We start from the raw sequence: 16,775 nt of genomic DNA on the forward strand, positions 1-16,775 counted from the left end.
AGTGAACCCCCCAGCAAACAGCCAGAAAGAAGATGAAAATCTCAGTCCTGCAAATGCAAAATACTGAATTCTACCAACAACATGAATGAGCCTGGAAGCAGATTCTTCCCAAAGTCCCGGGATAAGAGTCTAGCTGGTTATACAACACAGGGAATATAGCCAATATTTCATAATAAATACAAATGGAATAAACCCTTTAAAAATCATGAACAACTATGTTCTACACTTGAAACTTACACAATATTGTACATCAATGATACCTCAATTGAAAAAATAAAAATAAAAAAGGAGTCTAGCTGGCCTTTACCTTCATTTCAGTGTGCATGGAGCTGACTGAGCCAAGTGTAGAGAAGTGAGTACACGGAGGTATGGGCATTGTTTCATGCTTGTATTCCTGATGACAAGGATATTTTCATTAGCTATACAATATTCTCATGTGTACCACAATTTACTTAGACCTTCCCCTCTGAGTAATTCTGTTGCTTCAAGTCTTTCGTCATTAGACACTGCCACAACAAGTACCTTCATTCATATAGCATTTTTCCTTAGTTGGCTAGTTTGTCTTTCCAAAGATTGTTATTTTACAATAATATATGGGCCTCAATTTCCCTGGATTCTTGCAAGCACTGAGTATTATCATTCTTTTAATTTCCCCTATTTCAATAAGTAAAAGAATAGCAACAATTAAAGTCTTTTCTGTGAATACTTACAAGAATGAAGATTTCTCTCAATTTGTTTCCTCATAGCATTTCCGTTCATTGATTGTTGAAAGAGGCAATGTTGCTTATTGAGTTACTGACAGGTAAGGCAATCAACAGAAAGAGGTTTCAGACTTGAGTTGGGTCATGACTTGCTCTTCCTCAATCCTCTATGTCTCTAGTTCTTCACCTAGGAAATGAAGACGAAGTCTGGCATCGTATCTAAACAATATTTATAAAACATTTACAGAAGTGTCCCTGCATTTCTTCCTATTAACCTAAATATATATTTTCTTTTAAAACAAAAAAAGTGTTGTATAGTGCAAATAACTCTATTGTATTAAGTAGTCCTCAATCATCTAATTAGCATGCTGTGTAACTTAGAGTAAGTCACTTCAACTCTTTGTAGCTTAGTTTCTGCATCTAGATAATGAGGAAATGGGAGTAATTTTCTAGCCAATTCCTGCATGCTATGAGTGTCTATGGTCTTACATAGAAACTATCCACATAATTTACCAGACATGGGCTCTGGTAAATCCTATCCTCTCTGCACAGATACAGTGGGTCTACATTTGGCCCCCAAATTAGTTATTTCTGATCAACTCCCTCAGATACACCTTTACAGCTCCCTATTCCGTTCCTGTTTACTCTGTTGTCTGTTCAAATAGTTACATCTTAGCTTTTACTTTTAAGGTAAAAAATTAAACCCAGGTGTCTTCTTCTTCTCTACAATAAATATCAACGATCAAAGAATTATAGACAGTGAAAAATGTATTTATACCACTGAAAAGCATAACCCCAATAAATAGCCTTCTGAGAAATTTAACAAAGGTTCAAGGAGTGAAAACACAAATAAACGAGGATTGAGAGGGTGATGAAAATCACAGGTCCGGAAGACATTTTAAAACTCACAAATGAATAATAAATGCTGCTTTATTCCAATACATTTAATAAAATAGATGGATGATTTTCAAGGGAAAAAGTATGTTCCCAAGTTGGTTCTTAAGAAAACAAGTAATGAGCAGATCAATAACCAAAGATAAAATTGAATAGGTATCAAAGGGACATCATTAAAGAATAAATATGGCTAATTATGTCTGTGAACTCTTTCAAACTTTCAAAGGCAAGAAAATTACTCTGCTTTTGAAAATATTTATTAAATAAATATGTCTTTAAAAACAGAGCTCTGGGAAACTTTCCCATTCACTTTGAGGTTAGCATAATTTTAATATCAAACCTAAAAAAGATCACAGTAAAAGAAAACTATAGATCAATCTTTTTATTCCTAAAGATACAAGAATCCTAAATAAAACATTATTAGATTCTGTCAAGCAGGATAAAAATAGAACACTCTGAAATTACCAAGTGGGGTTTATTCCAGGAATTCAAGGATGGTTTAACATGTTAATTACATTAACAATTAAGTGGGCTTTAATGAAATTCAACATTTGTGATTATAAACCTTTTATAAACAGAATGCAGAAGGAAAATTCCTTAACATAATAGAGTTTTCAAAAATCAGACTCTAGCAGCAAACATCACACCTAATGAGAAATATTAGACATATTTGTTCAAATGTTATAAATAAAAGAAAGATGAAGCTTATCCTTTGTTTTTCTATATTGGATTGGAGATCTAAGTCAATCGATAGAATAATAAAAATAAGAAAAATAATTGGAAAGGAAAATGTAATCATTTCAAAACGATATAATTATCTATCCAAGGGCAAGAACCATGTCTCTTCTTTTTATTTTTAACATCTCTATTGTAGTATAACTGCATTACAATATTGTGTTACTTTCTGCTGTATAACAAAGTGAATCAGCTATATATATACATATATCCCCATATGCTCTCCCTCCTGCACCTCCCTCCCACCCTCCCTATCCCACCCCTCTAGGTGGACACTAAACACTGAGGTGATCTCCCTGTGCTATGAGGCTGTTTCCCACTACCTATCTATTTTACATTTGGTAGTGTATATCTGTCCATGCCACTCTCTCACTTATTGAAGAGGATGTCTTTTCTCGATTGCATATTCTTGCCTCCTTTGTCAAAGATAAGGTGACCATATGTGTATGGGTTCATCTCTGGGACTTCTATCTGTTCCATTGATCCATATTTCTGTTTTTGTGCCAGTACCATACTGTTTTGATTACTGTACCTTTGTAGTATAGTCTGAAGTCACGGAGCCTGATTCCTCCAGCTCTGTTTTCTTTTGCAAGATTGCTTTGGCTATTCGGGGTCTTTTGTGTTTCCATAAAAATTGTACAATGTTTTGTTCTACTTCTGTGAAAAATGTCATTGGTAGTTTGATAGGGAAAGATCTGAATCTGTAGATTGCTTTGGATAGTATACTCATTTTCACAATGTTGATTCTTCTGATCCAAGAACATGGTATATCTCTCCATCAGTTTGTATCATCTTTAATTTCTTTCATCAGTGTCTTATAGTTTTCTGCATACAGGTCTGTTGTCTCCTTAGGTAGGTTTAGTCCTAGAGATTTTATTTTTTTTTGTTGTTGCAATAGTAAATGGGAGTGTTTCCTGAATTTCTCCGTCAGATTTTTCATCATTAGTCTATGGGAATGCAAGAGATTTCTGTGCATTCATTTTGTATCCTGCTACTTTACCAAATTCATTGATTAGCTCTAGTTGTTTTCTGGTAGCATCTTTAGAATTCTTTATGTATAGTATCATGTCATCTGCAAACAGTGACAGCTTTACTTCTTTTCCGATTTGGATTCCTTTTCTTTCTTTTTCTTCTCTGATGGCTGTGGCTAAAACTTCCAAAATTACGTTGAATAATAATGGTGAGAATGGGCAACCTTGTCTTGTTGCTGATCTTAGTGTAAATGGTTTCAGTTTTTCACCATTGAGAAAGATGCTGCCTGTGGGTCTGTCATATACGGCCTTTATTATGTTGATGTAAGTTCTCTCTATGCCTACTTTCTGTAGGGTTTTTATCATAAATAGGTGTTGAATTTTGTCAAAAGTTTTTTATGCATCCATTGAGAAGATCATATGGTTTTTCTCCTTCAGTGTGTCAATATAGTGTGTCACACTGATTGATTTGTGTATATGGAAAATCCTTGCATTCCTGGGATAACCCCACTTGATCATGGTGTATGATCCTTCTAATGTGCTGCTGGATTCTGTTTGCTAGTATTTTGTTGAGGATTTTTGCACCTATATTCATCAGTGATATTGGCCTGTAGTTTTCTTTCTTTGTGACATCTTTGTCTGGTTTTGGTATCAGGGTGATGGGGGTGTCGTAGAATGAGTTTGGGAGTGTTCCTCCCTCTGCTATGTTTTGGAAGAGTTTGAGAAGGATAGGTGTTAACTCTTCTCTAAATGTTTGAAAGAATTTGCCTGTGAAGCAATCTGGTCCTAGGCTTTTGTTAGTTGGAAAATTTTAATCACAGTTTCAATTTCAGTGCTTGTGATTGGTCTATTTATATTTTCTATTTCTTCCTGGTTCAGTCTTGGAAGATTGTGCTTTTCTAAGAATTTGTCCATTTCTTCCAGGTTGTCCATTTTATTGGCATATAGTTGCTTGTAGTAATCTCTCATGATCCTTTGTATTTCTGTAGTGTCAGTTGTTACTTACTCTTTTTCATTTCTATTTCTATTGATTTGAGTCTTCTCCCTTTTTTTCTTGATGCGTCTGGCTAATGGTTTATCAATTTTATTTATCTTTTCAAAGGACCTGCTTTTAGTTTTATTGAGCTTTGCTATCATTTCCTTCATTTCTTTTTCATTTATTTTGGATCTGATCTTTTTGATTTCTTTCCTTCAGCTAACTTTGTAGGTTCTTTTGTTCTTCTTTCTCTAATTGCTTTATGTGTAAGGTTAGGTTGTTTATTTGAGATGTTTCTGTTTCTTAAGATAGGATTGTATTGCTATAAACTTCCCTCTTAGAACTGCTATTGCTGCATCCCATAGGTTTTGGGTTGTCATGTTTTCACTGTCATTTGTTGCTAGGTATTTTTTGATTTCCTCTTTGATTTCTTCAGTGACCTCTTGGTTATTTAGTAGTGTATTGAATAGCCTCCATGTGTTAGTATTTTTTACAGATTTTTTTCCTTTAATTGATATCTAGTCTCATAGCATTGTGGTCAGAAAAGATACCTGATACAATTTCAATTTTCTTAAATTTACCAAGGCTTGATTTGTGACCCAAGATATGATCTATGCTGGAGAATGTTCCATGAGCACTTGAGAAGAAAGTGTATTCTGTTGTTTTTGGATGGAATGTCCTATAAATAACAGTTAAGTCCATCTTGTTTAATGTATCATTTAAACCTTTGTTTCCTTTTTTATTTTCTTTTTTTTAAAGGAGAAAATCGATTTTAATTTCATACATACGGAAATTCCACACTTATTTATTTTCATTTTGGATGATCTGTCCATTGGCCACAGTGGGGTTTTATAGTCCCCTACTATTATTGTGTTATGGTCAATTTCCCCTTTAATGGCTGTTAGCGTTTGCCTTATATATTGAGGTGCTCCTATGTTGGGTGCATAAATATTTGAAATTGTTATATCTTCTTCTTGAATTGATCCCTTGATCATTATGTTTTGTCCTTCTCTGTCTCTTGTAATAGTCTTTATTTTAAAGTCTATTTTGTCTGATATGAGAATTGCTACTCTAGCTTTCTTTTGATTTCCATTTGCATGGAATATCTTTTTCCATCCCCTCACTTTCAGTCTGTATGTGTCCCTAGGTCTGAAGTGGGTCCCTTGTAGACAGCATATATATGGGTCTTGTTTTTGTATCCATTCAGCCAGTCTATGTCTTCTGGTTGGAGCATTTAATCCATTTACATTTAAGGTCAATTATCGATATGTATGTTCTTATTCCCATTTTCTTAATTGTTTTGGGTTTGTTATTGTAGGTCTTTTCCTTCCCTTGTGTTTCCTGCCTAGAGAAGTTCCTTTAGCATTTGTTGTAAAGCTGGTTTGGTGGTGCTGAATTCTCTTAGCTTTTGCTTATCTGTAAAGTGTTTAATTTCTCCATTGAATCTGAATGAGATCCTTGCTGGCTAGTGTAATCTTGGTTGTAGGTTTTTCCCTTTCATCACTTTAAATATGTCCTGTCACTCCCTTCTGGCTTCCAGAGCTTCTGCTCAAAAATCAGCTGTTAACCGTATGGGGATGCCCTTGTATGTTATTTGTTGCTTTTCTCTTTCTGCTTTTAATATTTTTTCTTTGTATTGTATTTTGATAGTTTGATTAATATGTGTCTTGGCATGTTTCTCTTTGGGTTTATCCTGTATAGTACTCTCTGTGCTTCCTGGACTTGATTGACTATTTCCTTTCCCATGTTAGGGAACTTTACGACTATAATCTCTTCAAATATTTTCTCAGACCCTTTCTTTTGCTCTTCTTCTCTAGGATCCCTATAATTCAAATGTTGGTGTGTTTAATGTTGTTCCAGAAGTCTCTGAGACTGTCCTCAATTCTTTTCATTCCTTTTTCTTTATTCTGCTCCCTGGAAGTTATTTCCACCATTTTATCTTCCAGCTCACTTATCCCTTCTTCTGCCTCAGTTATTCTGTTATTGATTCCTTCTAGAGTATTTTTAATTTCATTTATTGTGTTGTTCATCACTGTTTGTTTGCTCTTTAGTTCTTGTAGGTCCTTGTTAAACGTTTCTTGTATTTTCTCCATTCTATTTCCAAGATTTTGGATCATCCTTACTATCATTACTCTGAATTCTTTTCCAGGTAGACTGCCTATTTCCTCTTCATTTGTTTCATGTGGTGGGTTTTTATTTTGCTACTTCATCTGCTGTGTGTTTTTCTGTCTTCTCATTTTGCTTAACTTACTGTGTTTGGGGTCTCCTTTTCACAGGCTGCAATTTCATAGTTCCCATTGTTTATGGTGTCTGTGCCCAGTGGCTAACTTTGGTTCAGTGGGTTGTGGAGGCTTCCTGGTGGAGGGGACTGGTGCTTGTGCTCTGGTGGATGAGGCTAGATATTGTCTTTCTGATGGGCAGGACTGCCCCTGGTGGTGTGTTTTGGGGTGTCTGTGAACTTATTATGATTTTATGCCATGTTGTTTGGCATGGGGTGTCCAGCACTGTAGCTTGCTGGTCTCTGAGTGGAGCTGGGTCTTAGCATTGAGATGGCGATCTCTGGGAGACCTTTCACCATGTGATATTACATGGGGCTGGGAGGTCTCTGGTGGACCATTGTCCTGAACTCAGCTCTCCCACCTCAGAGGCTCAGGCCTGACACCCGGCCGGAGCACCAAGACCCTGTCAGCCACACGGCTCAGAAGAAAAGTGAGAAAGAAAAATAAATAAGTAAAATAAAATAAAGTTATTAAACTAAAAAATAAGAAAATATTATTAAAAATAATAAAAGTAAAAAGTAAAAGAAAAAGAAAGAAGTGAGCAACCAAATCAAATAACAAATCCACCAATGATAACAAGCACTAAAAACTATAGTAATAAAAAAAAAAACAGAAAAACCCAGACAGACAGAACCCTAGGAGAAATGATAAAACTAAGCTATACAGACAAAATCACACAAAGAAGCATACACATACACTCTCACAAAAAGAGAAAAGGAAAAAAAATGTATATATTTAAAAAAAGGAAGAGTAACCAAATCAATAAACAAATCTACCAATGATAATAAGCTCTAAAAACTAAACTAAGATAAACATAAAAGCAGAAACAAATTAGATGCAGAAAGCAAATCCCAAGTCTACAATTGCTTCGAAAGTCCACCGCCTCAATTGTGGGATGATTCCTTGTCTGTTCAGGTATTCCACAGATGCAGGGTACATCAAGTTGATTGTGGAGATTTAATCCGCTGCTCCTGAGGCTGCTGGGAGAAATTTCCCTTTCTCTTCTTTGTTTGCACAGCTCCCGGGGTTCAGCTTTGGATTTGGACCCACCTCTGAGTGTAGGTTGTCTTAGGGCATCCGTTCCCTGCCCAGACAGGATGGGGTTAAATTAGCAGCTGATTAGGGGCCTCTGGCTCACTCAGGCCGAGGGGAGGGAGGGGTACAGAATGTGGGGTGAGCCTGCGGCCACAGAGGCCAGCATGATGCTGTAACATCCTGAGGTGTGCCACGTGATCTCCCGGAAACTTGTCCCTGGATCTCGGAACCCTGGCCGTGGTGGGCTGCACAGGCTCCTGGGAGGGGATGTTTGTATAGTGACTTGTGCTTGCACACAGGATTCTTGGTGGCTGCAGCAGCAACCTCTGTGTTTCATGCCTGTCTCTGGTGTCTGCACTGATATCCGTGGCTCACACCTGTCTCTGGAGACCCTTTAGGTGGTGTTCTGAATCCCCTCTCCTTGTGCACCGTGAAACAATGGTCTCTTGTTTCTTAGGCAGTTCCAGATTTTTCCCTGGACTCCCTCACAGCTAGCTGTGGCACATTAGCCCCCTTCAGGCTGTGTTCACACAGCCAACCCCAGTCCTCTCCCTGGGGTCTCACCTCCAAACCTGGAGCCTCGGCTCCCAGCCCCCACCCACCCCAGTGGGTTAGCAGACAAGCTTCTCAGGCTGTTGAGTGTTGACCGGCACCCATCCTCTGTGCGGGAATCTCTCCGCTTTGCCCTCTGTACCCCTGTTGCTGCGCTCTCCTCCACGGCTCCAAAGCTTCCTCCCAGCCCACCCCCCGTCTCCACCAGTGAAGGGTCTTCCTAGTGTGTGGAACTTTTCCTCCATCACAGCTCCCTCCCAGAGGTGCAGGTCCTGCCCCTATTCTTTTGTCTGTGTTTTTTCTTTTTCCTTTTCCCTACCCAGGTATGTGTGGAGTTTCTTGCCTTCTGGCAAGTCTGAAGTCTTCTGCCCGTGTTCAGTAGGTGTTCTGTAGGAGTTGTTCCACACGTAGATTTATTTCTCATGTATTTGTGGGGAGGACGGTGATCTCCACGTCTTAATCCTCTGCCATCCTGAAGGTCCCTCCACCACGTCTCTTCTTATTTAACACTCTGTCCTGAATGGCTAATACTTTCTGGAACTTAGTAGGAGTTGAAATATTTATTGAATAATAAATAAAAATATTGAAAATTTAACTAAAATTGTTCAAAGATAATAGAATGACAGAATTTGAAAAGGTAAGCAAATTTCAAAATCTATGGTATTCATGTATAGAAATAATAGCTGGAATAAAATTACATCTTACGGAAAATATGTACAGAACCTCTATAAAGAAAACTGTGAAAGAAGACTTGAATATCCCTGAGACACTCATGTTTCTAGATAAGACTCAAACAAGTAAGAGTGTGAATTCTCTCTTAAATTAATCTAAAATTTTATACAGACTATTAAAAATTACAATGAAGATTTTTCAAAGTGGTAAACTGACCCAAATTTCATTTCAAAAAATATAGTTGGGAGCCATAAGAAGAATACACAATAGAGAAGAACAAGGAGTGGGGACATTTGTCATTAAAGATATCAAAATGCACTACAAAACGAGTATTTTTAAACTGTAATACAGATCCGGCAGTGGGTGTGGCTATTAGAGATATAAAATAGAAAACCTAGAAATGGATCCAAGATTTATGAGAATATAAAATATAATATAGATATATTATTAGAATGGTGAGAACAAATTGTCAGATGTTGCTTTAATTTCCAGTTATTACAAAATAAACTGATATCCATACACAACATAGACAAAATTACATTCAAAGTAAAAAATTTAATTAGGAAAATTATAAAATAAACAGAGGGACTTCCCTGGTGGCACAGTGGTTAAGAATCTGCCTGCCAATGCTGGGGACATGGGTTAGAGCCCTGGTCTGGGAAGATCCCACATGCCGCAGAGCAACTAAGCCCGTGATCCACAACTACTGAGCCTGCATGCCTTAGCTACTAAATCCCGTGCACCTAGAGCCCGTGCTCTGCAACAAAGACAAGCCATCACAATGAGAAGCCCACACACCAAAACGAAGAGTAGCCTCCACTCACCAGAACTAGAGAAAGCCCATGTGCAACAACGAAGACCCAACACAGCCAAAAGTAAATAAATAAAATTTTTTTAAAAATTAAAAGCCCAGGGCTTCCCTGGTGGCGCAGTGGTTGAGAGTCCGCCTGCCAATGCAGGGGGCGCGGGTTCGTGTCCCGGTTTGGGAGGATCCCACATGCCGCGGCTTCCCACATGCCGCGGAGCGGCTGGGCCTGTGAGCCATGGCCGCTGAGCCGGCACGTTCGGAGCCTGTGCTCCGCAACGGGAGAGGCCACAGCAGTGAGAGTCCCGTGTACCGCAAAAAAAAAAAAAATTAAAAGCCCAGCTTTTTTTTTAAAAAATAGAAAAACATATGGCAGAAAATTTTAGTATGAGGAATTTTTTCTAGACATGATGATACACTTGAGAAATGTGACTATATAAGGATTAAAATTTTTTGTACAGAATGTCAAATAATTGGGAGCAAATGAAAAATGAAATAAAACATATTTAAATAAATACTGTTACTATATATAGAATTATTAAAATGACAGGACACAGACAAACATCTCAATGGAAAAAAAGTGGGCATAGATTTCCAGTTAAGCATCACAGCTTGAACACATACACTTATCTTGGTTCCCTCCAAGAAATCCAGTATAATGACAATAAAGGAATGACAAAGTATGGACCTGAAGACAAAAAATACAACAGAAGAGACAACACAAATGGGAGATGTCAATAACATTTTAAAAAATCTTAGTACAGAGAACAGAAAGGTGAGTGACTCTGATGCTTTGGTAATGGCATTCTGCTCCATAAGCATACCAACCCTGTGCCTCTACTCATAGCTTTTAATTAGCATTCCAATGTCTGATTCCAAAATATAGATTGACAAGGGTCACAAGATTTATGTAGAAAGACTCCAGTATGAAAGACAGAAACCAAAATTAACAGAGAAGTAAAGCTATAATACAAGGAGAAGAAAGGTTAAAAATATAATACCTTCATAACAATAAGAGAAGACATGGAATTCATGAAGAAAAAAGAACAAGACATTATAAAAAGAGAGCATGCAGAGAATAAAAAAAACCACCACAACACGACAATATGATTGCTAACATAAAATATCCAGTAGAAACTGGAAGGTCTTAGAGTCTAGAAAGTCTAGAAATTTTTCTAGAAAACAGAACAATCAGCCAATGAGAGAAAATGGGAGCTAAAATATGAGAAATTAGAGAATTAATTCAAAAGGTCTAACCAATAGGAGTTCCAGAAAGAATGAGTACATGTGTATGTCTGAAAGACAGAAAACATGGAGAAATTATCAAAGAAATAATACAAAAATTTCCTAAAACAAACAGACACAAATTTACCTAAAGTCGTCTCCTACCAATCAGCCCAAGTAATAAAAAAGAACCTGCAAGTACATCATGAAATTTTAGTGCTTTAAGAATAGAGAAAAGAGGGCTTCCCTGGTGGCACAGTGGCTAAGAATATGCCTGCCAATGCAGGGCACATGGGTTCGACCCCTGGTCCAGGAAGATCCCACATGCCACAGAGCAACTAAGCCTGTGTGCCACAACTACTGAGCCTGTTCTCTAGAGCCCGTAAGCCACAACTTCTGAAGCCTGCGTGCCTGGAGCCCGTGCTCTACAATAAGAGAAGCCACCACAATGAGAAGCCCATGCACTGCAATGAAGAGTAGCCCCTGCTCATCACAACTAGAGAAAAGCCCGCACGCAGCAACCAAGACCTAAGCAGCCAAAAAAAAGAATAGAGAAAAGATTCTGAAAACGTCCAGAAAGAAAGACAAAAACACAAGAGATCAAGAATCAAAACAGCATTGGGCTTGTTAACAACACCATGGATGCTGCAAACAGTGGAGAAAAATGCCTTTAAAATTCTGAGGGAAAAAGTAGTGTCCAACCTAGAGTTACATATACAAGCAAATTATCAAATCAAGTGTGAGGGTAGAAAAACATACTTTTAGACATGTAAGTTTTCAAAAATAAAATGGTTCCATGTACCCTTTCTCAGTATTATACTGCAGTTACATCCTATAACAAAATTAGGGAAAAGGAGGAAATGAGGTCCAGGAGAACAGAAGCTGAAACACAAGGCTGCTGTAAGGGGATTGCAATAATGGGGAGAGGAGGTCCTAGGAGCATATTTTTGCAATGGGCCCAAATATCACCTAACTGAGATTGGAACACAATGATGGACACATTTTTTAAAAGGAAATTATAGATCACCTATAATGTTTAACTTATTAAGAGTTTTAGCACTCTCACAGAAATTTTGGTGATAGAGATTTGTGTACATGGAAGATAAAGTGCAAGCCCCCAAATGAGATAATTATTAACTCCAGGCAAAACAAAAAGCTGAACCAGAAAGAAAACCTAAACTATGTACTATACTTACTGAGCTATGAATTATATTCATGTAATAATGATGTAAATAGTGAATTATAAATTTAGCCCCAAATTGTGATGTACCTGTATTGAAAGGATGGTCAAAGAGAACTGAATATGTCTGTATGGACAGGGTGGGATGGGGAGAACATTGAAAGAAAGCTAAATCTTCCTTTTACCTAGTAGGAAATCAACAATTAATATCTGAAATTTAAAAATAAAAAAGGAACACAGAAGCAAATAATTTAGAAACATGAAATTAAATATCAGAAGAAACCATTACAAGAGTTGAGCATGGTTACCTTTGGGTAGCAGAATTGGGAGGGTAAGAAATATGGAACAGACAAATGCTAATTTTTGCTAGTAATCCTTCTGTTCTAGTGGAACTTTTAAACTATGCATATGTATTATTTTGCTAAAAAGTAAAATAAAGAGTCAAAAGATATGATGAAGAAATACAGATGGCCAATAGGCACATGAAAAGATGCTCACCATTGCTAAATATTAGAAAAATGTAAATCAGAATTACAGTGAGGTACCACCTCACACTGGTCAGAATGGCCATCATTAAAAGTCTACAAATAACAAATGCTGGAGAATGCATGGAGAAAAGGGTACCCTCCTACCCTGTTGCTAGGAATATGTTAGTGCAGCCACTGTGGAAAACAGTATGGAGGTTCCTCAGAAAACTAAAAATAGAATTACCACATGATCCAGCAGTCCCACTCCTGGGCAGATATCCAGACAAAACTATAATCCAAAAAGATACATGTACCCCTATGTTCACAGCAGCACTATTCACAATAGCTAAGACATGAAAACTACCTAAATGTCCATCAACAGGTGAATGGGTAAAGAAGATGTGGCACATATATACAATGGAATATTACTCAGCTATAAAAAGGAACAAAACTTAGTTATTTGTAGTAAGGTGGATGGACCTAGAGACCGTCATTCAGAGTGAAGTAAGTCAGAAAGAGAAAAACAAATACCATATGCTAACACATATATATTGGAATCTTAAAAAAAAAAGGTCATGAAGAACCTAGGGGCAAAACAGGAATAAAGATGCAGACCTACTAGAGAATGGACTTGAGGATACAGGGAGTGGGAAGGGTAAGCTGGGACAAAGTGAGAGATTGACATGGACATATATACACTACCAAACGTAAAATAGATAGCTAGTGGGAAGCAGCCACATAGCACAGGGAGATCAGCTTGGTGCTTTGTGACCACGTAGAGGGCTGGGATTGGGAGGGTGAGAGGGAGGGAGATGCAAGAGGGAAGAGATATAGGGACATATGTATATGTATAACTGATTCACTTTGTTATAAAGCAGAAACTAACACACCATTGTAAAGCAATTATACTCCAATAGAGATGTTAAAAAGAAAAAACGAAATAATGCCATTTGCAAGCAACATGAATGCAACTAGAGATTATCATAGTAAGTGAAGTAAGTCAGAAATAGAAAGACCAATACCATATGATATCACTTATATGTGGAATCTAAAATATGACACTACTGAACCTATCTATGAAACAGAAACAGAATCATGGACATAGAGAACAGACTGGTGGTTGCCAAGGTAGAGAGGATTGGGGGAGGGATGGAGTGGGAGGCTGGGGTGAGCAGATGTAAGCTATTATATAGAGAAAGGATAAACAACAAGGTCCTACTGTACAGCACAGGGAATTATATTCATTATCCTGTTATAATCCATAATAGAAAAGAATATTAAAAAAGAATGTATATATATTTATAACTGAATCACTTTGCTGTACAGCAGAAATTAACACATGATAAATCAACTATACTTCAATAAAAAAATATTGATAAAAAAGAGTCAAAAGATATGAACTGGAAAAATCAAAATAAATTTGAAAGATTAATAATAAGCATCTGAAAAGATGCAAAACTTCAATAAAGAATCAAGGATTCAAATTTAAACAAAAAGATATTTTTCACCTATTAAATTGGCAACAATTTACAAAATTTATAATATCAAGAGTTCATAAAGAGGCAGAAAAATGAGGACTCTCACAAAATGCTAGTTGAAATATATAAATTAGCTCACTTCTCCTGAAGAGAAAAATGGCAATTCACATCAAAATTTGAAATATGACTCTGATCCAACAAATCTACTTCTAAGGAAATCATGAGAAAACTTCTCAAAAATATGTACAGAAAGACATTTATTAAAGCATACTTATTAAAATACCTGAAACAAGCTAAATATTCATTTTATAGAACATTTTTTAAACTAAGTAGAATATTAATAAAAAAGAAACCATGCACAATTAAAATGATGTAGATTCACATGATCATGGAAAGATGTTGGTAATATAAGAAATTATATGAAAAATGTGGGTAAGCAAAACCTCAATATTAAAATTTATTATAGTTCATTTTAGTTTCTGGAAGGCACCTTCCTCCTCCATTATATGTTCTTTTAAGAGTTTTTCCTAACTATTCTGTTTATTCAAAAGAATAACGTTAGAATTATTTTTGTCATGGTCCCAAGCTGTAATGTGCGAGCCCATCCAACCCCAAACTAGCTGTCCATTTATCCAGCAATCCATCCATCCATCCATGCTAATATAGATAGGTTGTACCAACCTATCCCCATTCTAAAAGTAGATAAAGAGTGTGGGATGATGCCTGAGTAGAGATAAAGTAGAGATATTTTTGCTTTCTGTTTTCTAACTTCGGCATTGTCTTAATTTTTCTTTTTACAGTGAAAAAAATATCATGTTTGGAATCCTCTCAAAAAATTATTTCCACTTTACAAAATAAAACAAAACACAATGGGTATTTTTAAAACTGTTTTCGCAAGACCAGTGACTCAGACCATCTTGATTCCATTGACAATTTTGCAATGAACAGAGGGAGAGGCTGAAGATAGCAGAAGAGATCCAGATAACCAAGGAATTGGGACTTCCCTGGTGGTTCAGTGGTTAAGACTCCATTTCTTCTACTGCAGGGGTTGTGGGTTAGGGTTAGGGTTAGGGTTAGATCCTTGGTTGGGGAACTAAGATCCTGCATGCCGAGTGGCATGGCCATAAAACAAACAAACAAAACAGATAACTAAGGAACTGAAGTCCCCATGAATGCAAGCCAGGAAGGAGCTGAAGCCCAGACAGAATGGCCAGTCTTGAACAGGAATAGATATCCTCTGTGAGGGAAAAGGGTGACAGTAAGTGAACATAAAGAGTGTGGGGTTGGGAGAGGAGCAGGAGAGGAAGCTAAAGCAAAGTACCAACAGGTCAGCCAGATGAGCAACTTTGAAAATTCGCTTTGTTATACCTATAGCAGATATACATGGTTTTTAAAAAAATCTTATTTCTTTCATAATATAAAAGGCATTCATATTCTGTGTAGATAATTTGGGAAATATAAGAAAATATAAAAAAGAAAATTAAAATTACCTGTATGTCCCCTTTATACTCTCCCATTTTCTCTCAATATTATACCCTGAGAATTTCCCTATGTCTTTAATAGTCACTTAAAACATGATTTAGGAGGAGAGGGGGAAGATGGTGGAAGAGTAAGACGTGGAGATCACCTTCCTCCCCACAGATACATAAGAAATACATTTACACGTGGAACAACTCCTACAGAACACCTACTGAATGCTGGCAGAAGACCTCAGACTTCCCAAAAGGCAAGAAACTCCCCACGTACCTGGGTGGGGCAAAAGAAAAAAGAATAAACAGAGACAAAAGGATAGGGACGGGACCTGCACCAGTGGGAGGGAGCTGTGAAGGAGGAAAGGTTTCCACACACTAGGAAGCCCCTTTGCGGGCAGAGACTGAGGGTGGCGGAGGGGGGAAGCTTCGAAGCCGCGGAGGAGAGCACAGCAATAGGGGTGCGGAGGGCAAAGTGGGGAGATTCCCGCACAGAGGATCAGGGCCGACCAGCACTCACCAGCCCGAGAGGCTTGTCTGCTCACCCGCCGAGGTGGGCGGGGCTGGGAGCTGAGGCTCGGGCTTCCGTCAGATCGCAGGGAGAGGACTGGGGTTGGCGGCATGAACACAGCCTGAAGGGGGCTAGTGCACCACGGCTAGCCGGGAGGGAGTCCGGGAAAATGTCTGGAGCTGCTGAAGAGACAGGAGACTTTTTCTTCCCTCTTTCTTTCCTGGTGCGCGAGGAGAGGGGATTAAGAGCTCTGCTTAAAGGAGCTCCAGAGACGGCTGCGAGCCGCGGCTAACAGAGCGGACCCCAGAGATAGGCATGGGTGCTAAGGCTGCTGCTGCCGCCACCAAGAAGCCTGTGTGCGAGCACAGGTCACTCTCCACACCTCCCTTCCGGGTAGCCTGTGCAGCCCGCCACTGCCAGGGTCCAGGGGTCCATGGACAACTTCACTGGGAGAACGCACGGCGCGCCTCAGGCTGGTGCAACGTCCCGCCGGCATCTGCCACCGCAGGCCCGCCCCACATCGTGCCCCTCCCTGCCCCCCGGCCTGAGTGAGCCAGAGCCCCTGAATCAGCGGTTCCTTTCACCCCCTCCTGTTTGAGCGAAGAACAGACGCCCTCCGGCGACCTACACGCAGAGGCGGGGCCAAATCCAAAGCTGAATCCCAGGAGCTGTGCGAACAAAGCCCTCCCAGCAGCCTCAGGAGCAGCGTATTAAGTTTCCACAATCAACTTGATGTACCTGCATCTGTAGAATACCTGAATAGACAACGAATCATCCCAAATTGAGGAGGTGGACTCTGAGAGCAAGATTTATTATTTTTTCCCCT

General features: G+C 38.5%; 1 long non-coding RNA gene across 1 annotated transcript in view; it reads right to left on the minus strand.

Moving 5' to 3' along the window:
• Positions 1 to 304: 304 nt before the first annotated feature.
• The window catches only part of LOC116755868, a 73,243-nt gene continuing 56,772 nt past the window's right edge, over positions 305 to 16,775 (minus strand). The window contains exons 3-4 of the long non-coding RNA XR_004350487.1: positions 711 to 888; positions 305 to 394 (exon numbers count right to left, since the gene is read on the minus strand). This is a non-coding gene — a long non-coding RNA (uncharacterized LOC116755868). The remainder of the gene's footprint in view (positions 395 to 710; positions 889 to 16,775) is intronic.

Source organism: Phocoena sinus, chromosome 6 (assembly GCF_008692025.1).
Source record: "Phocoena sinus isolate mPhoSin1 chromosome 6, mPhoSin1.pri, whole genome shotgun sequence".
In the NCBI taxonomy this organism is placed as follows: domain Eukaryota; kingdom Metazoa; phylum Chordata; class Mammalia; order Artiodactyla; family Phocoenidae; genus Phocoena; species Phocoena sinus.